This window comes from Acanthisitta chloris, unplaced genomic scaffold (genome assembly GCF_000695815.1).
Source record: "Acanthisitta chloris isolate BGI_N310 unplaced genomic scaffold, ASM69581v1 scaffold10736, whole genome shotgun sequence".
Classification (NCBI taxonomy): Eukaryota; Metazoa; Chordata; class Aves; order Passeriformes; family Acanthisittidae; genus Acanthisitta; species Acanthisitta chloris.
In genome coordinates, this window is record NW_008679747.1 from 11,077 (window position 1) to 31,250 (window position 20,174).

The window sequence follows — 20,174 nt, forward strand, 5'->3', positions numbered from 1 at the left end:
AGTATATCCCTTCCTCAAATGCTATGGATTTGGCCTTCATATGACTTCCAGTCCTTCAGTACTGGTGGCTGAAGCACTGGAAGGAATGAAGGTCTTAGCTCAGATCTCTCCCCTCTCCTTGTGATTTGATTTAGCTCTACTTAGTTGCTTATCAGAGTTATTGCTGGTTTAGCATATTGCATAGCCTGAATGACAGTCCAATTCCAAAATGCTCATGCTGGAACCTTTTTCTCAGACACACATGGTAGTAACAGCAACTAACAACTGGCACTAACATAATAGAATTTCAAGTACTTCTAAGAAATCCATTGTTCAAGCTAATTAGCAAAACTAATCTCAAATGCTAAAAGAGTCTAAGAGAGCTAAACTAATCCAAAATGTCCTTGACAACTGATTCTTCCCTGAGAAATTCCATCCTTTTTTTGTTTTTTTTTTTTTTATAGCCATACATCTGGCATAAGGACTTCCTACAATTCTTTGTGTATCTCTTTTGTAACAAATGCCTTTATGACTTGCTACCTTTTATAACATAGAATGTGTCATTTTCAAAACAAGGTGAGAGCTTCAAGGATCATATATCATACCCAGTATTTCCTATTGTTCTATTTGTCTCTTTGTCTTCAGTGACCCTTACGTTAGTTTCTAGCAGCACAGACATTCAGCTTTCCAGTGAACAGAATGCAAACATGTAACATCCTTTGTTTCATTTGTACTATACTGTAATTTGAGTCTGCTAACTACAGATCTAAATCTTGACTCCAACCTTGACTTGGCACTGTTTTAATCCAAAGTATTTTGCCATCATTTTCCACTGGCTGAGGTAGAGGGGTCCACTAGTGATATGCCTGCACTATACTTTCCTACAAATGGCTTAAACTAGGGCTACTAAACTATGACCTGTTGCTGCATATTGCTGTCACTGATAGATCATGTCCAGTGAAAATAGATTTGATAGGCATAGCTGTAATTTTGCTTAGTAAACACATCTGCAGCAGTTGAAAGTAATACTCCAAGCAAAGCATTTCTAACCAATGTAAATAAATCTACATTTATTATTCTGCAGAGGAACAATTTGTTCTATGCCAGTAGTATAAGTACTTTCTCTTGTCTTGTGAGTTTATGTTTTTTTTTCATTTCAGGCAAGTCGATGAGTAACTGCACATTTGAGGCCACTACAAAAGCGCCTCTGGGGTTTTTTTGTATATTTTTTTAACAACCAGGTCCCTCACACATCCTTTAAAACATTACTTTCTGTACAATATTAGAGGTCACTGTTATATTAAATTTTAACTTATTGATAAAGAATACGTTGTCTTGATTACATGATATACAATCAGAATTATTTTTTGCAGACCATCATAATTAGAGGTAGCTAATGGAGTCCCAAATTGTATCTGATACCAAATATTTTCTTCTTTCCAACTCATGTTAGTAAATTTGCTATGACCTTTTCCTACTGCACCTCTAAGAATTTCCTAGAAAATACGTTTATGTCAATTTGATTTCCTCCTGTTCTTTATTCAAGAACAAAGATATCAGAAAGGACTAATAGGATTTTGGTTATCAAACTCATTCTGTTGTGCATTGTCCTTACATGAATGGTTAGAAAACACATCTTCAATGGTATGGCTACTCTGATCTGTCACCTCAAAAAAAGACATGGTAGAATTAGAAAAGGTTCAGAGAAGGATAATGACTGAGAGTATGGAATGGTTTTCACAAGAATGGAATAAATTGGGAAAGTGATTACTAAGAAGGAATAAAATAAAGAACTATAAAATCATGACTTTATGGGGAAGGTGAATAAGGACAGATTTTCCACTGTCTCCTTCCGTAAAAGCACAGGACATAAAAAAATCTAGTCGTTTGGAACAAACAAAAGTATTTATGTATGCATGTAGCTAATAGTAGATTTACGGAACTCCATCCAAGTCAAGTGTTGGAAATACTAAAAGCTTCTGTACATTCAAGCTCTGATTGTAAAAGCTGATGAAAAAGAAATCTATTCAAGTTTACTAAATCCTTATTACCGGTGATCAGAAATAAAATGAGTATTATCTTTTCATGTGATACAGTCTGTGTGGCAGATCTCCTAGCCTTACATTTAGTCTCTCATGGCCACATCACACTGGCATCTCATAGTTATCCTTTGATTAACTGCCACAGCAACCATCTTTTCCAGCTGATGAGCTCTATGTTAATAACATAATTTCTTGTCATTAGTTTTAAGTGAATTAGCTTGTACTTTGTACTATTATATTTAATTCCATTTCTATTAGACCAGTTCTCTAGGGTTTCCACTTCTATCTGTGTGACATCATGATCTTCATCTGTTTTACTATCAACTACAAACATTGTGTCAACTATAAATTTCAATATACAATCCTGAAACTTTTTCAATGAAAATATTTTTTTCAATGAAAATATTAAATAAGGTTAGCCCTAAAACCAATTCTTAAGAAGCTGCATCAATACCTTTCATCTATTATCGTATCTCTCATTTCAGTATTACAGGTCATTATTGTCTCCAATATGGAGTTTCTTATCCACCTAACACATCTTGTACTGTATAACTACTGAAGTAGTGTGTAGGGCGAGAGAGGTAGCAGCATACCAAATAGTTGAAAATAGTCTCAAGAGAGAGCTTTTGTTTTTCCCTTTGTCTTAAAGATGTTTTTCTTGTTAGAAAATTGGTTTGTAATAGGCATAGAGACCTTTAAATACCAGAAAGAGTAACTGACTTCAAAGCAATGAAATGATCTAGACAGGAATGATCCTAAGACCTGTCTAGAACAAAGAAATATCAGTGATCAGGAAGACAGTGGAACTGTCCCTGCATTGAAGATACAGTATCTTGCATGACTGAAAAGTACTGTTGCTCTGCTTTAAGTTTATTCCATGGAGACAACTTGTTCCTTTTATTTCCATCTGATAAAAGTAGATTATGAGACATTTGCTAGAGTGGCTGCATTGAGCTAGCACTGTCTACCTTTTGCAAATAGTTTCTTTTCCTTCCTATCTTTATCACTAGTGAGACCACCACTAACATATTTGGCATTCTGAGCACTGTTCTCTAATGCAGAATCTCTTTGAGTCACTCTAGCTGTGCGCAGTCTGCCTGAAGAAAAGTATATGTGCATTATTTCCTCTTTTACTATTTCTTTTGCATTTCCTGTTCCTATATTGTTTTATGTATTTATTTTCCTATAAGCAGATTTGAAGCAGCCCTTTTTGAGACCAGACTTCTTTATTTTTTCTATTTGTGGCCTATCACAATACAAGAATGCCAGTCATGGATTCAGATTAATTGCTATTAAAAAGAAATAAAAAAGTAAAAATTAGATTCTGGAACAGAGTACACACAGAGAGAAGTTGTCTCAAAATCTTTAGGCCAGTTAAGCTTTCCAGGAAACAAAGTCGAATTTACTTATTTTTTTGCTTTTCATACAGAAGATATGCTTCTCACAGTAAAAGACTGTTGAACAGTCTTTCCTAACAGCTAAATGGCCATTCTTAAATCAGAAGCAATCTGATTTACCAAGCTGCTTACATGAACTGTGTTCTTCAGAATCTTGCAGAACTGTTACCGTTTGAACTTTTAGGAAAAGACTAATAGGCTTTTACTTGCTTATAGGCCACTGGTTGGAAAGGATGTTCCTAGAGGTCTGACCATTCAACATCTCTATAAAGGATGTGGATGACAGAACAGAATGCTTGCTTACCATGTTTGTGGACCATACCAAACTGGGCAGAGAGGTACTAGACACCAGAAGCAATAGCAGCCATGCAGACAGGCTTTCACTAATTTTAAAAGACCAGGCCAACAAGAATTGCATAAACATGATGGCTTGCGCATGAGATAGAATAATTCCAAACAGCAGTACAAGGTGGGTGGGGTCTGACTAGTTGGGGTGTAGGTTTGCTGAAAGGGACCTGGGTATTCTTGGGGAAGCACTAAATTTGAGTGAGCAGCATCTTTGCAACAATGATGGCAGAATGAGCTCTGATTATATCAGTAACGGTATAGCCAACAGATCAGGAACACACCTGGAATATTGTGTCCAGTTCCAGCCCTTCCAGTTCATTACAAACACTGAAAAAAAGGGAGAGAGTCTAGCACAGGACCATGAAGAACATTAGATGTCGGGAGATCTTGACAGAAGGTTCAAGAAACTGGATGTGTTGAGCCCAGAGAAAGCTCAGGGGAGAATCTAATCATAGTCTTCTCATCCCTAACAGATACAGAGAAGATGAAGGTATTATCTTCAGAAGGATGCACCAGATAAAAGGCAACAGGTTCAAATTACTGCAAGGGAAATTGTATCTGGATACAAGAAAACAGTTCTTCACCATCAGGAAAAAAGGAAACACTGGAATATGTTGCCCACAGAGTGGTGGAATCTCCCTGAAAATATTTGATTTGTCCTGGCAAGGATCTGCAAAAAAACCCAAATCTAAGACCCAGCTTTTAAAAGAGGACTGGGCCAGGCGATCTCTAGAGGTCTCTCTCAACTGAGGCTTCTCTGTGATTTTATGTTGGTAAGTGAAATACACAAAAAGTAATCAAACAATGTTTTTTTTTGTGACAAGAAGTTTTACCTTCTTACGTTTTATATTGTTATATTTACTGTTGAAAAGGTCTTTCTGAAAGTATTAAATTTACTGGAAAAACAGTAACAAATACTATCTTTTTCAGCCTAACAAAATATTTCATTGCAACACAGATAGAAAGATTAAGATTAGAGTTCCAGTTAATTAAAGGCTAATATTCATGATGGCAAAGTATATGAAGCAATAAACAGCTTCTGAGGTTCGTTAAATGCCAAAGAGAAGTTGAAGAGTTTGATAATTGCAAAACTAATTTATTGTAATTCTATGCCATTGAACTATGTGACAAGATAAAAGATACAAGCCATTAAGCAAAAAAAAAGGCAGAAAGACTATTTTTTTCATTGACTCACGGGCATTTAAAACCATTTTATCAGGTTGCAGTCTTAGACTTTTCAGTGATGGCACATTAGGAAAATGACTAAGAAAAATTACATGAAACCAGGTTTAAACAGTGATTAATATTTGAAGACTGAATTTTCCACATTTCCTAACTGAGTATCAAACTCTATGCATACTCAGGGACCTAAACACATGCCTGCATAGGACAGCTGCTGATTTGCATGAAAACTAACACTAGTTTCAGACAGAAACTGTACTGAGATCCTACTGTTGTTACATAAAATTCATGTATTTAAATAAAATATACCAGTGACATTTTAATCACATGTAATCATTAAAACCAAAACTTTATTTGATTAACTCAGGTTAATTCATTTAGATGACAACTGAGAAGAAAGAAATAACTTTGATCTTTTTGTCTGCCTTTTATGTTTGCTCCTCACAAAAAAATTTCATGGAATTTATTTTTGAAACTATAGGGATCAAAAGTTATATGACCACTCAACTGTCTTACTTATAAAATGCAGTCTTCCTTGAAAATATAATGCCATATTATCACCTTTAAGAATGAAATTTTCAGAAACAAAATGGCAAATCCTCATTCTTCGTATTTGAACTGAAAATGCATATGTATAAAATTGCATTGTATTCACAGAATGGAGTCTACTAATGCAGTGCTACTGTCTCAGGGAGATGTAGAGGTGATGGCATCAAGCAAATGTTTGTGTAACCACTGACAGGGTCTTTGTTTCATCCTCCTCTTATACTGGTGTTAAGCTTGGCTAATGTAGCATAGTCCAACTGGCACTCCACTTACTTCCCCACAGGAAAGATCATCATTTGTTTCCTTGTATACTCGAGCCAGAAGCTGCTGCCAAATCCTAATGCAAACCTCAAGCAAAATGCAATATATATTAAATAAGTCAAATAAATTACACTATGCAATGAAGAAATACTCAAGCTAGCAGGAATAAAGGCCAAATATTTTACCTAGCATTACACAGTGCCACATGGACATACAAAGCTTTACTAGAACTATCAACTCTAAGGTCCTCATCCACATCGAGAGATAGAGCTCTTGACTGACTAGGCATTGGCATAACACTGCCGAGTCACAACTCATGCCTGAAGAGGAAGTCTAGGTGCACAAGCCATGATCCATGGTTTGTGGTTCTGGAGTTGGCACACAGATAGGTACCTTAAGTGTTTCCACACTTGTAACACAGACAAGCCCATCATCAAGAAAATCCCATCAATCATGCAGGAGAAAACATCAAGATTTTGGCAGTTACCTACCAACACAACAAAGCAATAGCACGGTAATAGTATTTGGTAACATATCCATGGATTTTCAAATAAACATAACAGTAGTAGCAAAGATTTGGAAACACAAATCTTAGCAAGTGTTAACAATAAGAATCCGAACTAGGCATTCCCAAGAGTGACTACTCTGACTGGCAATAAGCAAGAAAACCCGTACTGCTCTGTCTTAATTTACTGGTCCTAATTTGATTAACCTAAGTGGTTAATACATTCTACAATCATGTTTTGATTTTGCTATGCAGATATACTAAAAATTGAATGAAAAACTTCAAATGACAGGAGAGGCAGAGTAAGATGTCCCAATAGGTACTCCAAAATTCCAGATTAATTCCTTTTATTTAACATCAATATCACAAGCATTCAACATCAAAAGAACACGACCCATCAACATGTATCAGACAAAAGCATTTTACATCCAAAAAGAAACAGGGAGATATTCCTTCACATGCACCACTCTTGATATGCTTTAAATGGTGCCACATCTAATGCTTAAAAGCTGCTCTAGGGCTACTGCACAAATCTGGACAACAGATCAAAGCCCGTCTCATAGCTTCAAAAGTCAAAATGAGATAAATCCATTTTAAGACCCCAAACGAAACTACTGATAGGTCAGCAAACATTACAAATGCTTCTAAAGCACTAGAACTTGAAAGAAAAATCAGACGTGATTTTGTACAAAGATACTGTATCTCGTTATTGCCTTGAGACACTACTGAAAGTAAGTCATAAGCTGCATGCAGAATTGCTCTATTTCACCACCTCAGAAATGTTATTTTTGATTGGAGAAGAGATAAGCTGTTTCAATAAGACATATGTGCCTATGTTATGAACTGCTCTACAGCATTTTGTTCTTGGAAGGTATTCCACCTCTTATTCCCTGCTGGACTATAGTGTAACTATTTCATATAATTTAGATTTCTCTCATGATGCTTGCCAATCAATTTCCTTTGATGCAAAGGGAGAAGAGTGACAACTGCTAATATATTTCTCTGCTAATATATTTTTTCCTTCTTCCAGTCTGGATGAATACAGTCTTGCTTTGCTATTTTCACAAAGATTTCCAGTGCATCAATTGCACTAAATCTGGAAGCCTTCTAAATTTTTCCTGATTGTGGAAATTCTTCTATCTGCAGTCTAATGTTTAGAAAAATATAAATTCACTGGGAGTTCATTTGCATTCATTTTTAAGGTGGGATCACAAGTGTGTTTCTCAAGTGACACTCAATTACAGTTCACATCATGAAGCAGTTTCTAAGTGAATGAACTAGTCTCCTTTCAGACAACAGTCAGTCTGAATGAGGAAATGTGAATCCCTGAGACATGCAAAACACCCTATCCTCAGCATCAGCTTTTTCCCTTTGGTGATCCTCTCCTATTGGCCTGTAATGCTCCCTAATGTAGAAGGAATCACAACATTCTTTATGGCTGCATATATATTTTTGGATGCCAAATCTACATGTCGAAAGTAGACCAGAATTTAGGACACAATGCAATAGCTATTCTACTGCATGGCAGGTTTTCACACTTTCTCTTGGTGCTAAGGTTGCTGATAAAGGTATTTATTAACATGCTAAGATAACTGCCCTTTTGGAAGGACAACTGATCAATAGTTTTCTTTGATGCTAAATTCAAGTCATTCCCTCACAGAAGAAACACTAGTAGGAAACAAATAATTGTTTAATTCAAATTGTTTGCAGCAGAAAAGGTTTTAGCAATCTCTGTTTGTCTGCTTTGCATCTAGGTAAGAAAATCCCCCAAGGAGAGGTAGAATATTCCTTAGTGAAGAAGAGTCAATTTTGTCTCATATCAGAATTAAAAATTCTAGGATGCAAGTGAAAGGGAGCTCTCACAGTTTTTCTTCACAGATACTGACAGCGGCTAGGCTGTGACTGTGGAGATATATCGTTCATAGGTCATAATGCTATTACTTTGATAATTTTCTTATTTGAAATGCTTTTCATATTTGCAAATCCAGGATTAATCACTTCCCATAGTAACTGATATTCTCTAAATATTTTGTTTCAATCTCCACAACTACCTAGACTGTTAGCATCCTTTTCCCTTAAAATATAATTTTTCGTGTCTAAAGAGGTGGTGATACAATTTTATTATGCTGATGTTAGTAATTTCAGCACAGCTGGAAGACATACTGTCTGTTATTGAAGTCTACTAAATCTGCATGGAAATATATTAATCTTGACCAGAACATATGAAATATTTGAATAAAAAGCTTTGAACTTTTTACTCTGTGGGATCCTATTACCATTTCTATTTATAAAATATAGCTATTGCAGATACTGAGGCTCTCATGCAGCTCGTTTAATCCATACAGCATTGTTAGTGTGGGCTACATCAATCTGTCCCATATTCAGGGCAGTGAGATTTCTGTGGTCTCTTTGTGGTCTGGAAGATACGGGAGACCCTTTTGTTAACTTTAAAAAAAAATCTTAATGTGAAGTTATCGTATTCATACTAGTAGGTTTGTCAATCATATGTTGATATTTGTTAATTTTCAGGGAAAAATTTAAAATATATCAAGTCCCATGCTTTTTTTAAGAATTGCTCCATTTTTTCTATGACTTGAGAAATGACTTTAAATTGATTTAATTGCTCTTTACCTTATGACCATTTCTGATGCCTTTTTTTTCTTTTCTGAAACTACTGAATTTTCTACAGAAGCATCTGAAAGTAATGAAATTCTGTGAATTCTATCATCATTCTTAAAAAGACTGTTTGGGCAGGAATTGATAACTCTTTGGACATCATGGTGTCTCAGGTGTGTAGTGAAGTACAGCTGGATTAACTTTTCTTACTCAATGTCAAAGTATCTCCCTCCCTTTTTTATAAAGTCTAAATATTGTTTTCTGTGATCTATTATTTCTGCCATGTTACCAAAATTTTCTTTAAATATTACAAATCTCTCTGTTTTCAATAAGCCGATTAGTTTAAGACTGGAGAGCACTGACAGGGTTTTGGGGGCTTTTTTTTGCCATTTTGAAAAGACATCTGATTCTTTTTAGCATTTTCAACATTCACTGACATAGGCTGTCCAACTGCTTCAGTGGAAATTTCCTCAGTTTCTTTCCACATAAGATAATTAGACCTTAAAATATCACCTCAGCAGCTTTCTAGCCTTCCTCTTCCATATATTTGTGATTATAGATTCAGCTAGCCACCATTTTTTTAATTATTGCATATATCTTTTATTCCATCTAGACTTGAAAGAACACATAAGATTGACCTAAGTTTTGCTATGATTCACAGGAGTCTTCTCAGGGATGTGAAGATGTATTCTAACTAGCTAGTCAAAACAGTTTTTGCGAAGTTTTAGACCTAATTTAATTTGTACTCCAAGCAACTTAAAAATAACTATTTTCTTGGCAATTTCAAGAGTCTAGCAAGGACCTTTTTTACTTAGAAACTGAAAGGTATGTACAACAGCATGCATAAAGGTAGCACAACATGTAGAATAAAAGTGATTCTCTTAGATGTTGCGTTGTTTCTCAGTCGAATGATGTCTAATTCATCCCGTTTTCATGCATTGTAACTTCCACATTCATGCTCAATTCAGCTTAAACTGACACATCCAATTTACTGTGTACAGACTCTTTATACAAAAAAAGTTCTGGTTCTGGCAGAAAAGGGAGAATGCACTATTCATGGGACTACATGATACAGGGATTCTTTCTTCCTAGCATCTTCTGATGTAGTTTTATATGCTACATATGATATTCTGAGCAGGGACTGGACTGAATGTATCCAGGTTCAACAGGGACTGCCCTAATCTACTTATTTTTATCTTATTTCGTGTATGTCATTCTAGCACCTTGATAACACTGTTTTAGTTGATGAAATAGGGATTTAGTCATACCCCAAACGCATCTGTTCCAGTGCTATAACTGCGAAGAAATCTAAGCTTTCCATATCATCGATGAGTGTCTTGACCTCCAGGGTACCACCATAAGACAATATTTATTCAAAAATGTATTTGGGGAATTTATCAAAGACCTAAGAAAACCAAAATAAATTAAACTGGAACTATGACAAAACTGCTCCACATAGTATCTAGAAAAGAGTATTCATAATAAAACTATTAATAAAATTTCCAAATGCAAAATTGTATCAAAATTGTACAGATATGTCAAAATGAAATATTATAGACTCTATACACTAGTCAAAAGTAATCATTCAAAAAAACTCACAACTATGCACATTATGGTTTAAAAGGCATATATTATAGACTAGAGTACTAAATGGATTGATTACTAATGTTGTCAATTAGCAAATGAGCATTCTTTATTTATTGAGTCCTAGCTCCTTAATACAGATACCAAGAGACCAAAGTGTATCAGAAAATCTAGAAGAATGAACAACAAACTGCTACAATTACACAGAACAATGCAATATAAAAAAAATCTTTTTTTAGTTCCACCAAACTTCTCTGAAAGTAGGCAGAGACTCAGGGAATCATATTATTTCTACACTTAATATAGTTTCCACTCTAATTATGGAACCACTATCATCACTTCAAAAGGACAATAAAAAAAAAAAGACTGTAAATTGATGGATTTAACAGCCCCCATGCCTCTAACCAGACAAGAACAAGTATACAGTGTATACAAAATGTATAATTTGGATATAACGTGGAAATGCAGACCAAAGTAAAAACAGTCAACTGTGTGATCTAATGTATAAATGTGATCTCAAACAGACCCATGGGGGACTGTCCTGTTCGGGGGAAGAAATCATCAACAAAACATCACATTCTTTCTATCAAAAAGTTGGGATGCTGTTCACTTTGCATAACCCTTTCTTTCAAGAAGGAATAGCACCACAGGAACAGCACTTCAGAACCTAGGCACGCATTGGAAGGGCAAGCACAACATCAGCTTAAGGATAGCTACTAGAAAGCTTGTGTAGATAATTTTTAATAGTTTCATTATTGGGCATAAGCAGCAATAATTGGATAATTTGACTGTAACTGTAAGTATCTTATTACGTAGTCTGATAATTTTTTTATCAGACTGCTAAGACTTTAATTAAAAGAATCGCAAATTTGTGCTTTCACACAGAGTATGTTTCCGTAGCTCACAGAAATTGCATAGGGTGTTTAGTCTGATAACCTTGCCCTTGAGGCTTTGCTATTAAATCTCAGTGCAACAACTGATGGAGAATGTAGGTGACCTAGGCTGTAATTCAGATGCAACAGCATGTACTTACCATGCTGCTAGACACAATCCTTGTTTATTAAGCTGGGTTTTTTTTTAAAAGCTTTAAGTGTTTTATTATTCAACTTTATATTTTTGCCAGAAAATTCAGACTCTCATTTCCTGAGATATATCTGGACTACCAATTGCTTCAATTATTTGTTTGGGGCTTCATTTCCTAACACAGACATTTATGTCTGCTATAATTCTGTATGCCCTTGCAGGCTCTCATTCCTGCATCATTTAGTCAAGAGAATTAATTTTCAAACTACCGGTTTGAACTTCAAGATAGAGAAATCATACTTTGAAGACCATGCCAATCAAAGTAATTACATTTCTGTTTTTTAATCATAAACCACAATATTTTTAAATAAATCAACCAATATTTAAGAAAATCAATATTCCAGTAAAAGTTTCCATTTTCAGTATCACAAAGCATTATTCTGTTGGGACCTGGTAGACTCGTTGGGTAAGATGAAAAAGAAAGAAGAAACATAGTTAACATAATCTAGTTGTAGATGGCATTAAGGGAAGAGGAGCTAATTTTTTAAGTGCCAAAATACAGATATAGGAATAATTTTCCTCAACATAAATATCAAGAGAATAAATTATAAAAAACATGAGCTTATCAGAAGGCAGTTCTCCCATGAACACTAATGAACAAAAACTATGGCTCTGAGACATCCAAGTTTTTGAAACTATATCTTTTTCCCACATACATTACAGAAAAGAAATAAAACCTTCATGAATATGATAAAAAACTTTTCAAACATGGAGAAATGAAGGAATGTTTGAAGAAACACTGAAAGCAGAGTTCCAACAGAAGTGATGTTCCCTCTAATTTCAGAATTGTTAGTACTTTTTTTTCACCATCCACAGCAGTTTAGGTGGTGGTGATTTAAACAAATCATCTTTCAATGTTCATCTTGCTGCTGGATGTAAAAACAGACACTAGGGTGGAAACGGCAAGGCAAAAGACTATTCTGAGTAACACTGAACAGTCATAGGCTACATATGCCATTTTTTTCTGTCAGAGCAGCCAGTTCTCAGTAAGCTAACATGGATACCAAAAGATAACTGGCAATTTGAGTATGATTTTCTACATGGTAGAATTTACTTTTACTTCAATAGTTGGTTTCTCCACCTTTATCGATAGGAAAAATGCTCTTTCCAGTAAAGAGTAGAAAGTACAGATGAAACCACAGCAAAGTGACAACTGGAAACTAGTAGTAAACCTACTCAGCTTACCATAAGATAAGCACATGCATGAATTCTTTATTGAACCGAGGATCAACAAGAAAATACTGAAGAAATGGTAGATAATGTATTAAATAATTCTTGTGATGATACTTAGATTTATGGTAAACCTTTATTATGATTATTTGGGTTTTTTATCAGCTCTATTTTCCTTGACAAAAGCAATCAACATATAGAAAGATTTGAGATGTACACAGAAACTAGCAATAAGATTTGCAGATAGGTTGAATAACTTTTGTTAAAGAAACTGGTATAACCAGCAAAATCAAAACAGCAACTGTCCTTCAGCTCTGAAATAGAAACTGCAATTTCAAAGCTAAACAGAAATTGAGAAAAATTTCTGACAATTTAATTTGATCTGTATCAGTTACACCATGTCAGAAAGAAAAGATGGCTGGGTAATTGTGAAGTAAAGACACAAAAGCAGTAACTGCTATTAACTTATCAGACCTAATAGCATTTTAAGAAGGAATCAATTTTTAATAATTATTTCACAGTTCAGGTGTCAACTAATAGCAAATAATAATAACACCAGTGAAAGTCAGAATAAAGTACAGCAGCTAAGTATAGAATAGAATCACAGAATCATCTCGTTTTGAAAAGATCTCTAAGACCATCAAGTCCAACCCTTAACTGGCACTTCCAAGTTCACCACTAGACCATGTCCCTAAGTGCCACATCTACACATCTTTAAATACCTCCAGGTATGCTTATTCAATCACTTCCTTGGGTAGCCTGTTCTAGGACTTGACAACACCTTGTGGTGAAGAAACATTTCATAATATCCAATCTAAGCCTTCTCTGGTGCAACTTGAGGTCGTTTCCTCTTGTTCTATCACTTACTACTTGTGAGAAGAGGCTACAACCTCCTTTCAGGTAGTTGTGTAGACTGATAAGGTCTCCCCTAAGTCTCTTTTTCTCCAGACTAAGCAACCCCAGCTCCTGCTGCTGATTTTTAGTTTTACTGATTACAAACATCTAGTTAATTGTTCTATCCCTTTTTTTTCATATTGCATTCTCTGGAAACTTACATAGAAATGGTTTCTAACAAGAAGGTTTACAGACAACATTTACATTTATAGAAGACTTTCTTTCTGTGAGAAAGAACTCCAGTCCAACGAAAAATTATGTGCCACCCATCTAACAAGAGCACTCTTGGTGAATTTATGTGATTATTGAAAACAATGAAAATATCCAGCTGATCATACATTGCATTTTGCATTTTACATGCCAAAGTATGTGCAATCTCACACTTCATTGTCCAATATGAAATTGCCATAGTCTTAAGTTCCTCTTCAAAGTCTTGAGTATAGAGCTTGAACTCTGAACTGTATTTTCATTTGCAAAAGTAAAGATGGTCTTCTGATAGGCGCTGCCTGTGTTGACTTAGATGGATTGAAGAACCTATTTAGAATGCACACTTAATTGAAACTGTGTTTTATTATAAACCAAATATTCACATAAAAAATTCATTGCCAAATTGCTGAAAATATTTACACAACGAATCGGTACAATAAATAAGATTGATGGAATTCAGATAGTCTCATAAACAATTTTGGAGCAGTAGAAGGTAAACTCATTTAAACTCATTAAGCGAATTACTTGCTATGAATTATTTCCTTTATTCCTGAAAAAACAAAGGCTCTAAAATGTCATGTTTATGTAATCAGTCACCTTTTACTTTATATTTATCAATCAAAAATATTTTCAGCTAGAAATAACACAGAGAAGAAAACTAATCATATGGTTATTGGTAAGTTCACAACTTAAAAAAATCTCAGCAAAAAATGCTTAGGGTTATACAGTGTTGCCACAAAAAGAAACTGCAAAGAGGTACAGGCAGAATATGTAATCAGAAAAAACTAATTTCCAAAATTAAGCCAGACTGCAACTGGCATAATAAAAACATTGATGTCAGACATTGGAGTTTGCAATAATAAAGGGACTTAAAGAAGATTAAAGAGACTATAAGAGATTATCAAACTAATCACAGCTAATATTGGCACAAATCAGATATCAGAGGACATATATTATAATCTTTAGACATGTCTTCTTTAGGAATATGAAGTCCCAATATCTCAAAAAAATAACCAGCAAAATGTGTATACATAATAAAAACCAGAATTTTGAAAACCTAGTAACTTCAATAATTGCTCCTTTGTGCAATATGTGAACATATACACTGAATGTCTCCAAATATTTGAATCTTTCACATATAGCAATTAATTTTCAATACTGCAATAGGAACAGGAAAGTCATTCATCCTTTGTGTAACATGAAAAAGACAATAGTATAGGAACTGAACATGATACAATATGATACACTTTTCAGAAGACAACTTCCATGGAATACTGACTTAATCCAATTGGTGGCCAGTCACTAGTAGTGTTCCCCAGGGCTCAGTATTGAGGCCAGTCCTGTTTAACGTCTTTACTGATGATCTGGACATGGGGATTTAATTCACCCTCAGTGAACTTGCAGAAGACACCAAGTTGGGTGGGAGCGTTGATCTGTCTGAGGGTAGGAAAACTCTACAGAGAGACCTGGACGGATCTGATCAATGGGCTGAGGACAACTGTATGAGGTTCAATAGGGCAAAGTGCCAGGTCCTGCACCTGTGTCACAGCAACCCCATGCAGTGCTACAGGCTGGGGGAGGGAGGAGTGGCTCGAGTGTTGTATGTCAGAAAGGGACTTGGGAGTGCTGGTGGACAGCAGCTCAACAGTGTGCACAGGTGACCAAGAAGGCCAATAGCACCTTGGCCTGTATCAAGAATAGTGTGGCCAGCAGGACTAGGGAAGTGATCATCCCCCTGTACTCAGCATTGGTGAGGACACACCTCGAGTACTGTGTTCAGTTTTGGGCCACTGTCACTGACGCAACTTACTTTTACCTGTATACATGAATCTCATCACACCAGCTGATGAACTATATAATCTTTCCATGCATGATCTTATTTTGGCTGGTAACATGGAATCTAGTTTTCACAACTACTCAGTGTACTGTTTCACATTTCTTATTTTAAGATATAAAGTCTTTTGTAAGAATTACCTTCCCTCAAACACTTAGAGCATTTAAGCAAAATAGAAATACGTTACCAATTATCACTGTGATACACATATTTCCATACCATTGCTGTAGTTTCTACTTTCTATATAGCAATATTGTTGCAATATAAACTTGGAGAGTTATGAAAACAGCTTAAAGACATCATATAATTAATGAATAATAAACTACATTTTTACTGGAAAAATACAAGAAAATGTTCACAGTGATTTTTTGAAAACAGCTCAGAAAAACAGTAACAGTACCGTTATGCTAGAAAAGAAAAATAGCTAACCTAGGGTTATTCTCAAAAATCCAACCATGACTGGGACATAAAACTAAAAACTAACAAAATAAACAGCTTAAAATTCTTCTGATAAAGCATTTCTAAAGAAAATATGAGACCCTTAAATAATATGATAGCAATATTGGAGAATACACTGAGAAAGTTAACCTATTGAGAAACAGATTATTTTCTAACAGAAAAGCTGAAACAAGTTTTAATTATCCCCAAACCAGTAAATATGGTAAAGAGATAAAAAAATTAATGAAACTCATGTCAACGGAATAACTTTCCTGCTTTAAGTTAACGACATTGAAAATATTGCATGCTGTCTAACACACTGGTTTTGTACCCGAGTGCATTAGGAATCGAAAAATAAAAGAGGAAGTATTTTACTAGATAATGAAAACAACAGAGAGTAAATAACAGAGTGCAGATATATTATATACAGTATACATTACACTGATTAATGCAGAAATTTGTGTGTATCTGTGTGAGAGAGAGTAAGAAAAAGGGAGGGAGTGCATACACAACACAGCCTGAACATTTTTGCCCAAGACACGTGAATATCACACCTAATAAAAACTGAATGTATTCAAAAGACGAGAAAGGAATCAGGAATCCTCTAGAGGGTAAAGTAAGAATTCATACTAAATTAAAGTGTTTAATAAAGAACTAATCCTAACAGACTATTTTTTAAAAAATGTTAGATATGATTATAGAAAAGCCTATACTATGCCTTAGCTCCATGGTGTGAAGCAGGAAAATCAAGTCTGCAGGTGTTTCTATGAGGGGGATGCTGCCAGCTGCAGACTTCAATAGTGGCTTTGCTATCACAACATTTCGACACGCTGCAGTGATCCAACATCTCAGCACTGCTTAAAGGTGGAGTTTCTTTCTTCTCCACTCCCTGCTACTCGACATACACTACCAATATTTTTGTGAGTGTTCTCCAAGTTGATTCACCTGAATAACTTGGTAGATAACTAACCAAGGAGAAAGAAGCTGATAGGAGTTTTTTTGCGGGTTTAGCAAGCCAAATCATCTTACGCTAGTGCTGGATGAAGAGGAGAGATGGCACAAGAAGACAGGTTGCAAAATGAGGACCGGGGGAGAAAAAAACTGAGAAACAGTCAAGACTTCTAGGCAGCAGCAAAGTGTTATATGAGCTCAGCTGCTCATGGAACCATACCTGCAGAACAGATGATTTACTGCTGCGTTTGGAAGAAGCTGATGGAAATGGCTGCCGCAATGCACACACACATTAATGAGTATAGGGATGTCTCCCCTCATTCTGGAACAAGACAACTACAAAGAAATTCAATCTATGTAACACTTTGGAGAGCTCGATAAATCATCTGAATGCCCCATTAAATCCTATTCAAAATTGCTAATTGCCTGAACTCTATCTACTCCAGTAAATATTAAAAGCTGGCTCAGTAATTCTGAAAGAAGTTTCATTGAAGCAAGGGGGAATTAAATCCAGTGGGCTCTGGACCAAGTCTGCAGGGTACATCATTAACACTCATCTAGAGTTGGAAATTTTCCAAAATATTTAATAGGTACTAATTAGTCTAGAACAATTGTTTCTTATATGTTCTTTCACCTCAAGTCCATATGGAAACACACCTAGGAGGGGAGTATGCACACAGAGATAATTATTCTAGAATAATTATACTTTGGAAAATCTAAACTGCGCACAAAAAAAGAGGCAAACATTCCCTTTACATATGTCTTGTAGTATAATGGAGTTACATGTGATGCGAGAAATTATCTGGATGACCTATCCCCAACTGCTTAAATTATATACAAACAAAATAATTTAAATATAGTCTCTATAATATTTGTTTTCATATTAGTCCATTATATACAAGACCACAGCCCATTGCTGCTTCCCTGTTATTACTTTCATGATAAAAACAGATAATCTTTTGAATCCCTGCTTTTCAGCACATAGACCCTACTCTGCACATTTGGCCTGCATTTCCTACTTGCAGCTCATATAACCTTACATTAAGCTGTAAAAATATACATACTGTTGTAACACTTGCAATAGCTCAAACAAGCCATGTAAGGAAGCCTTGGGAAACCACACAACTAAGTAACTTAATCACTAGGAAATAGCCTATACCTTGGTGAAAATTAGAAAATTTGCACTACTTGCTTTACAAATTTTTTAGTATTTAAATCATTCAAAATTAGTATCTATAAGAACATTAGTAATCACTCCAAGATTTTTTCCCTTGATCATTAGAATAACACAGACATTTCAAAATTTCCATTAAAAATGCATCAAATTTGACTTTTATGATTAGAGTTGCAATTTTTTTACGTTAATTTCAACAAAGCACTACTACATTTAATCTCCACAAAGCAAAAAATACCAAACTCCACAAACAAGCAAAAAACCCCCAACAAAACCCACAAAACCCCCACCAAACAAGCAAAACCCAATCAACCAACAAAGAAACCTACTTCAATAGAATGTCTGTCTCTTAGGTCTTCTTAGTCAAATTAAGGCTATCTGTAGTAGATGACCTTCTTTCATCATCAGAGTAATTACTTAAAAAAATTAATATCTACATAGGTCTGCCTCCTGTTAGTTAAATTCAGGTGCAGGTACATGACTCCTTTCACTTTTTAGACCATCTGTTCCAAGAAAGCAATTAACCTGAAGATATGGACATTGTACACAAGTCTATATGACAATTGTTGCAATGACCTTATGAAGACTGATGCAGTTATATATAAGTTAGAGAGGAATCTTGCCAGAGAGTGTACAAACTACATGGCTAAAAGTGTTTTCCTTAGTTCATTTAAATTATAAACATCCTTAACTCTGTTGATACATGAAGTAAAATAAATCAGATAATATCTCACTGTCTTCAAAAACAAGGAAATGCTAAGTGTAAACACAGACTATAAAAGGAAACACATACTAAGTTAACAAAACAGATTTTAAGCCAGTTGGCTGAAATTACAATTATTTTGCACCTTTATAAATTACTCCATATGAAGATCTCCTGACACTTTAGAAATACTAATCAAAATATTTCAGCTTTGAAAATTTGATTATTGTCACTTCTCTTATCGGGAGTCTCATAACAAAAGCTATATATTACACTGATCAGAGCACAGAGTAATGATTTAAAATGCTTACAAGTAGAAGTTAAACTAAACCAAAATGCAGATAAGATTTTAGAGTCCTTCTGGAATTTACAGGTGTACTAGTTTAAAGAAATGCAAATCATTTACAAGCAGACTAGACAAAGTCTTGAAAAATCAAAAGCACATGAAACACATGAAACCGACAGAATACTTATTCCAAAAGAATTTTTAAGGTTAAAAACTATCCTTAGGTGATCTTATGCTCAGCAATTCTGCAGAATTAAGTTATGTACTAAGCTGCTCACTCTTTGATTGGCAATAAAAGGAAAAAAAAAGGACAGGAAAAGAAAGGTATGACCAAATATAGGCACAAGTTAAAACAGTTATTTTAAAATTTCCTAAGATGACACTGGAAAGTATTCTAAAGAGAAAAAACTGAAATCCATAATCACTTCTTCATCAGGATTGGTGAACATTATATAATCAGTTTTTCGTTCCTACTGTTTTAGGGCATTCAAGTTAACATTTAAATCCATTAAGGTGATCAAGTAAAAAAATGCAATATGCTTTTATTTTTACTACCCATTTAGTAATGCCTTAAACTTTCAATTTTCAAGCATTGAAACTTTCTTCAGTAGAAGAGTCTACATATTCTCTTTACATAGGAAACTTAAGAATTTTACTCTATTCCAAATTACAACTGGAGATGAAACTTACACCTCCTAATAGGAAAAACATGGCTTTTTGCTGTTTTTATTTTAGGATCAAAAAGACAGTACATTTTCCAAAAAACTGACATATGACTTTGTCTAAAATTACCCACACTTATCAAAATCTCTTCAATTCCTAGAAAGGGTGATCTAATATAATGTCTGACTAATCCAAATAACAATATAATACAAGTAGAATTACAATGATTGAAGTTCAACTGATGCAAACTCTTAACTTTCTGGAAGAATTAAAGAAGCAGATTAATATTAAAATTCACTGCAATTTTAATC

The 20,174-nt window shown here is 34.8% G+C and overlaps 1 protein-coding gene across 1 annotated transcript in view; it reads right to left on the reverse strand.

Moving 5' to 3' along the window:
• The window catches only part of LOC103804803 (parkin coregulated gene protein-like), a gene marked incomplete at its 3' end in the record, with an annotated part of 46,695 nt that overhangs the window by 638 nt on the left and 25,883 nt on the right, over nucleotides 1–20,174 (reverse strand). The gene's annotated exons all lie outside the window — the stretch shown is intronic.